Below are 7,739 nucleotides of genomic sequence, written 5' to 3'. Positions count from 1 at the left end.
TGTAGTCAGATATCCTGTTAAACCCTGAACCTGTTTTTCAGGTCTCAGGCTCAAAAATTACATTCCCAGAACAAATGACCATATCTTCCCTTCTAAAAGGATTAAATTAATAAGGTTACATCTGTGAGTTGGATGTAGAAGTGTCAGAATCAATATAGATGTTTATATCTTACAGTAAATTCAGATTGAACATATAGTACAAAAATGTAAATTGTGTCCGTCCAAAATTTATGTTTTACTTATAGTGAAAACCACCCTTGAATGATGGGATGGTAGACTAAAAGCTTTAGGAATCCAAACTACAACATATAATAAATACCCTGTATCAAGATTGATGCAAAACAAGTAAAATGTGACCTTTTTAGAGAGATTTAGCAAAAGAAAACACTTCTGGGGTCATTTGGGTGGATTTTCCATATCTCTGGCCCCCCTTGGTCGATTTTGATGATTGACATCTCTTTTTAATCGCTAGAGCCAATAGAATTGAGGGGAACTCCCACATACACACACACGTTACCAAATAAGGAGCTAGAGTGACGCGTAGCCAAAACCGGAAGCTGCGATAACTCTGGTGGCTACCATTAGCAGCACATTTTTATTCTCCGATTTTTTTACATAGAAATGGAATTATGGATTATAAATAATTTGTTCAAAGTGACAGACACATTAGATTAACCTATGGATTAACCCTCAGCAGCGTTTTTATCATTTTAATGCCATTGAACACGACTTTTGATCAGAATAACAGCTAAAATGAGACGATGTCCCGTTTTTGCTCCGTAATGCTATACGTGTTGTGATGTCTGTGTTTGCTTCCCCTGTCGTGAGTTCGCTCAGTGATGATACTATCAGTTTAGGGGTCATTTAGACGCTTCTTATGAGACTTGTGTTTTGTTTTGGTAAAAATGGTTCGTATTGTCAGTTAGTTGAGATTCTTCCCGTTAATCTGGTATAACACATTAATAGGTTTTTAAATATTAAGAAGCCCTGAGACACAGTTTAGTGAAAAAAACTACCCGCCAGACCCGGATTAGGGTCCTCTCGGGTTTAACAGGATATAACCTGAGTCTCAGGTTTGGGAAGGCTAAATAACTTTTTATTACCTGACGCTGTCCGCCTCCGGCGTCTATAGAAAAGAGATCAACTCAGTGAAAGCACCACCTGCTGACCAATCAGAGCAAGCCATATTACAAGATAAAGGAAATACAGTTTAAACTGCAGTATGCAGAGAAGACGCCAACGTGTCATACTTATCATTCATATCACATCATCAATCAGATCATCGATCATATAATATCATAATATAGCCTATCATATATTTCCTTATCTGAGTCAGCTTCTCGAGCCGTATCTGGCCGTGCAACACTTACATTGTCACATATACTGTATGCAGACGTATTATTTTAAGCCTCACATTAAGTTGAGGAAACACTCAACTAAAATGTAATTAAAGTCAGATCCACTCGTGTTTTAGATGGGGCAGTATCAGGGGCGTCGCCTGGACCTGAAAACATTCAGGGCTTAGCCCACAGTGGCGCTACAGTGGAAATGTCTACTGCAACACTCCCCACACGCACACACACTACACACGATTGTTACAATGAAGGCTCGATAATCAGCTCACGGCATATAGGCAGAGGTAAAGTGCTAATTCTTATGAGTGGGGGGCAGACCTCACCTCCTCTAGGAGGGTCTGGGGGGGAAATTTGTTTTGAATATTGAAGTCAAAAGCATCAATCTGGTGCACTTTGAGAGCAACATGGAGAGATCTATGGATACATCTCTCAACACATTACATTTCATTTTAGCTGATGCTTTTATCCAAAGCGACTTACAATTACCAATTACAGGGACATTCTCCCTGGAGCAACTAAGGGCTAAGTGCCTTACTCAAGGGCACACTAGTGGTGGTGTTCCAGACGGGAACACCCTATGAAACAGAACTGTAAACAGATTTTCTTTTTATTTATGGATATTTTACAAATCACTCTCCTTTTAAACTCTATTCTTGTTTTACTGCATAGTAGATTTCATAACTGTTTTTCCTTTATTCTCTTTTGTTTTTTTAACTATAATGATCATATGAAGGTGTGCCGTGGAGATAATCTTTTGAATAATTTGTGACCAAAGCGTTTGAGACCCACTGAGATAACTTAGACTAAAGTTAACTATCTAAACACTCAGAGAGTCCTTTGTTTAGCTCACTGAGCCTCTCAGTCTGAGAGGAGAGCTCTCCTCCAGCTTGTTGTGGAAACAGCTCCTTATGTTGGTTAGTGCAGCTAGCTAACCAGATGCTAACAACACGGTCCCTGCTGGCACCGGTCCCCCTCTCTCCCTCTCTCCCTATCACACTAAATGCGCTATCGCTACACACACGGGCCGTTTCTCAATCGCAAGTAAAACTGCTGCAGAGCAACTATTTCAATACGTCATCGAGTGGCGCCGAAGGACTGTTTAAATGCATGTTAAATGCCCAGCATTCTGTGCCACTTTATGATGTAATATACTTGAAATAGTTGCTCTGCAGCATGTGTACTCGCGATTGAGAAATGGCTACAAAGAGCCGAGCTTGAATGACACAAGCACACGTTTATTTCCATTCAACTCTCTGATTGGTATCTGTTGCATTCGCTGAACACAGGAAATTAAAATTCTGCTGTCCTATCTTGTGTCATGATGAGGTTCACGTAAAGCATGGTTAATGTATTATATTACTGAGGGAGAATTGTCCGGGGCTAAAGCCCCGAATGCCCAGGCCAGGCGACGCCCCTGGGCAGTATCATAAAACTGCTGTACGCTTTCAAACACTCGGTAGTTTATTTATTTTTTAACCAGTTGTTCTGTATTCTCCTTGCCGGTGCAACTATGTGGCTTGTATCCTGGATTATATGTTTAAGTCATGGATGTTTAAAGTTCATATTTGTCTAATATTAGTTTACTTTTCATTAATGAAGTATGACGCTGCGCTGTCAGTACACTTGTCCCTGTTTGTGATTGGTCAAATGTAGCTAACCCCGCCCCTTTCACGTGAACGCGCTCTCAGCTGGAGAGAGAAACCCTGGCTTGATTCACGGAGTTGATAACCAGCGTCGTAGGACCGCTTAGCGAGATCTCGTTTGTTAGGGTTAGTTAAGATAACTCAAACATATCCAGGGTCTGTTGAACTAGCTTCGTAGTACAGTTTACTGGTGGCTGCATAGCAGCGCTAATGTCAAAGACACAAACATTATACATTATATTTTACCAGGATGCAGTGACACAAATATTTGGGAAAGCTTAGCCTTCCCTAGCCTACAATACCCGCTGCCCCTGGATATAGTTAAGTGGCATCACTTACATCACTTAAATATTCCATGCGCAGCAACACAGCAGGGTAATAAGGAGTAGAGACACTACAGTGTACCTGCAACAGAAAAACAAGTTAACTCACAACGCCTTCTTATAGTCAGGATTGGAAAGAGCAATGATCAAATCAAGGAATTGTATTAGTCAACTAAGGAATGCAAGTTTAAAACACAGATTAAGACATAGATGCAGTTATTGACTTCATTGTGGCTGTAACATCACATCTCGAAATTTGACACCCTATTACCTTACTGCATGAGTTTGCATTCTGAGCATAAGTGGAACAATTACATTGATTTCCCTGCTGGCACTTTTAAGAACATTTGACAATAATGAACGCGAGAACTAGGGCTGAATAGTGCTGCGTACCTGGACTCACATTCAGGTTCAGGTCCGAACTCAAGTCCAGAGGTTCAGGTCCGGACCTGAAGCCATGGCTTGTGTCAAGTTGTGTGAGTAACTAAAGTGAGCTTATTGTGAGCTAATTATCAATTGAAAATAAACTCATAATCAACTCAAATTCAAACTCATAATTCCATTTTTATGTAAAAATCGGAGCACAAAAGTTAGCAGCTAATGGTAGCTAATGGTATGCAGCTTCCGGTTTTGGCTACGCGTCACTCTCACTCCTTATTTGTTCATGTGTTGGTGTGTGTAGAACTTCCCCTCGATTTCATTGGCTCTAGCGGTTATAAAGAGATTTCATTCGTCAAAATCGACCAAGGGGGGCCAGAGATATGGAAAATCCACCCAAATGACCCCAGAAGTGTTTTTTTTGCTAAATCTCTCTAAAAAGGTCAAATGTCACTTGTTTTGCATCAATCTTGATACAGGGTACTTATTATATGTTGTACTTTGGATTCCTAAAGCTTTTAGTCTACTAACCCAGTGATTCTCAAACTTTTTTCAGTAATGTACCCCCTTTGAAACATTTACTCAGCCAAGTACCCCCTGACCGACCCCGAACATTTTTGATCGAAAAAGCCTATATAAATAATAATTACAATATAGTGATTTTCCCTCAGTGTGTGATTTATTAACTCCTTCGTGCATGAATTACAACAAACTAAGGATATTTTCCTTTTATGCATGAAAAAAAATAACGTTTTTATGAAACAGATTTTTCCAAGGAGTTTTTCAACTGAAGTAATATATGTTTAACAAACTAATGAACAAAATGATATATTGTGAAAAACTATAAAATACAATACACACATTTGACATGTTTATATGAGGACCCCCTTGGTGGTTCTAGGAATATTTTATATAAAATTATGTTTTCTATTTAACTTATTGTACTAAGATTATTTTTGTAATCATGCATGGGTTTTTATTAACCTTTTGTTCTTTTTCTTTTTTTAAATCTCATGTACCCCCTGCAGTACCCCAACGTACCCCTAGGGGTCCGCCTATCCCCATTTGAGAATCACTGTACTAACCCATCATCCAAGGTTAGTTTTTTTTTAGTTTTTCACTATCACTATCACTTCAAGTAAAAAAGAATTTTTGGACGGACACTATAATTTACAGTTTTTTACTATGTTCAATCTGAATTTTCTTTAAAATAAAAAACATCTATATTGAATCTGACTTTTCTACATCCAACTCACAGATTTATCATTACTTTGAGAGAAAAGATTATTAATTTAACCCTTTTAGAAGGGAAGATATGGTCATTTGTTCTGGGAATGTAATTTTCGAGTCTGAGACCTGAAAAACAGGCTCAGTAGGTGAATTAACTCAAACACATCATGTTACAATTATTTTGTTGCTTGCTACAAAAGGAAAACTTGCGAAGCTCTCATATCAGGGGTACTTGAGTGAGTGACATGCAGGCTCTGCATGCACAGCAAACCACCAATCACAATCTTTCTTGATCAGATCACAGCAGGCCCCACCCCGCTAGTTTGCAGACCATCAAAACACTGGTAAAAAATGAGCGAGGCACAGGAGGACAATACCTTCATCCGGTTAAATATAGTTAAAAAAAACGCAATATATATCGCAGGGGGGGGGGGAAATCGCAATGTCAGTTTTTTTCAATATCGTGCAGCCCTAGCGAGAACACTGAGGGTTATTATCCCTGTACTCTGATACCATTGGAGGCGGTAACACCGGGCTCGCTCTGTGGCTGAATAGGCCAACTGTTTTCCTTTGCCCGGTTTCATAAGTACCGCAGCCCCACAGCGCACACTGTTAATGTGCGCCTGCATGGGAGAGTCAACGAAGGGTTTTCACTTGTTGCTTCTGTAATATATGTTGGATTCGCTCAGGTGTGGCAGGAAACACTACCACTTTGTCAGAACCTTCCATTAAATACAGAGACAGCTATGTACAAAATATAGGATAATCTTTATTATAATAACAGTTCATTGATAAGAGGAGAGAGCAAGAGAGGAAGCGAATCCATGGGACACAAGGAACCCCCGCTAACTGTGGAGCCCACTTTATACACTTCAAACAGGGCTAGTTTAATAGCTTTAGCACGGCATACCACACAAAGAACACGGCACGTAAACACCCTCTACCGGAGGCACACAACTCGGCAATTGTAAATACAGATGGCACACACACATGCACTTAACCAACCCACAATTTAGGGCGAGAGCTCCGACTCGTGGTAGCCTCTCCCCCTGCTGCTCTCCCTCCATACTCTAAAATACACCTAAAAAACCCTCCCCCGGGCTCTACGCTTAGGACGCCTTCCAACTCCCCGGGGATTGGCTTTGCTGGACGACGTGAACTGAGTCACTACAGCTAGTGTCTGTGTTGCTTTGGTACCGGCGTGCGTAAGGAGGGATCGCGGCTCGCCCTCACTAAATCACTAAATCCCTGCATTTAAGACTCTGCGGTTTTAAAATCCCCACAATGCTTTGCGCACGGACCAATTTCCCCAAATCTGTGGCGGAAATCCCTGACTATCTATAGGAGGTAGAAGACCTCCCGCACCTGACACTCGAACGTCTATCCTGCGCTGGCTGTCTTCGTCGCCGGCAGCTCTTTCCGCTGTGAACAACACCCTCACACCCAAAAGAGTGCAGAGTCACATACTGGGTGTTTCTCAATGTCGAGTACGCTTGCTTGGTAGCACATGTCTTCCGAGTCACTTGCTTCAGAAGCGAGGCAAGAATACTTCCTGGCATTAGGAAAATGAAGAGTGGAACAGGCGAGCAAGTGTGCAGGTGTGCGTCACATATTTCCCGCCACAGATTTGGAGAAATTCGTCCGTGCGCAAAGCATTGTGGGGATTTTAAGTCTACACATGTGGCGTTTCTCAATGTCGAGTAAAGCTGCTCCAGAGCCACTATTTCAAGCATACTACGTCATCGAGTGCCGCCGAAGGACTGTTCCAATGTCCAGCATACTTGGAATTCTACCGAGCACAGCGTACTTCGTAGCGAGAAATTTCGAGGCTGCATATGTGTAGACTCTGCGGTCTTAAAATCCCCACAATGCTTTGCGCATGGACCTGTTTCCCCAAATCTGTGGCGGAAAATGTAAGGCGGGGCCTCTCATATGATGCACACCTGCACACTTGCTCGCCTGTTCCACTCTTCGTTTTCCGAATGCCAGGAAGTATTCTTGCCACAATTCCAAGTACGCTGGACATTGGAACAGTCCTTCGGCGGCACTCGATGACGTAGTATGCTTGAAATAGTGGCTCTGGAGCAGCTTTACTCGAGATTGAGAAACACCCTGAGAAACACACGTAGCGTCCTCAAACCTCGATTCATCTTCTTCTTCTTTGGTGTTTATTGGCGGTTGGCAAACCAACTTGTAGGTGCATTACCGCCACCAACTGGACTGGAGTGCGGACAAGAGACTATGCAGAAAACAATAAACAAAAGAAATAAAATAAAAGAACCAAAACTCTAGATTATTTTAAATGTATCAATTTATCTTAAAAACGTAATAATCTCACAATACATATTGCCTGATGTTTTCCCTAACAGCCCTGATAGAAGTCATGACATTTTGCTTTCTTCAGTGTCTGGAAAAGCACATTTCTCTGAGTACTATATGTCCTGCAATGCAGTAAAACATGCTCAACAGTTTCTGGCAGGCTACAGTGTATACACTTTCCGGTTGGATGCTTTCCAAATTATACTTAATGTATGATTGAGACCTGTATGACCTATTCTCATCCGAGAAATTACATTTTCCTCCCTTCTTTTAAACCCCACCTTCCTTCCATCCCCCACATACCATTGCATTTTATAAAGATGTCTTCCTGTATCACTAATGTCCTAATGTTCTTGCCATGTTGTTTGTGTATATTTCTGTATGAATGTTTTAACCTCCGCTTTGCTAAGTGGAACTTCTATGTCTGTGTTCGTACTTCTGAGTGTTTGTTTGGCCAGAATATCCACCTGTTCCTTACCTTCCACACGAAC

The sequence above is a fragment of the Pseudochaenichthys georgianus genome, chromosome 14 (genome assembly GCF_902827115.2).
Source record: "Pseudochaenichthys georgianus chromosome 14, fPseGeo1.2, whole genome shotgun sequence".
In the NCBI taxonomy this organism is placed as follows: Eukaryota; Metazoa; Chordata; class Actinopteri; order Perciformes; family Channichthyidae; genus Pseudochaenichthys; species Pseudochaenichthys georgianus.
The sequence above is the reverse complement of the archived record's forward strand: the minus strand, read 5'-3'. Positions refer to the sequence as shown.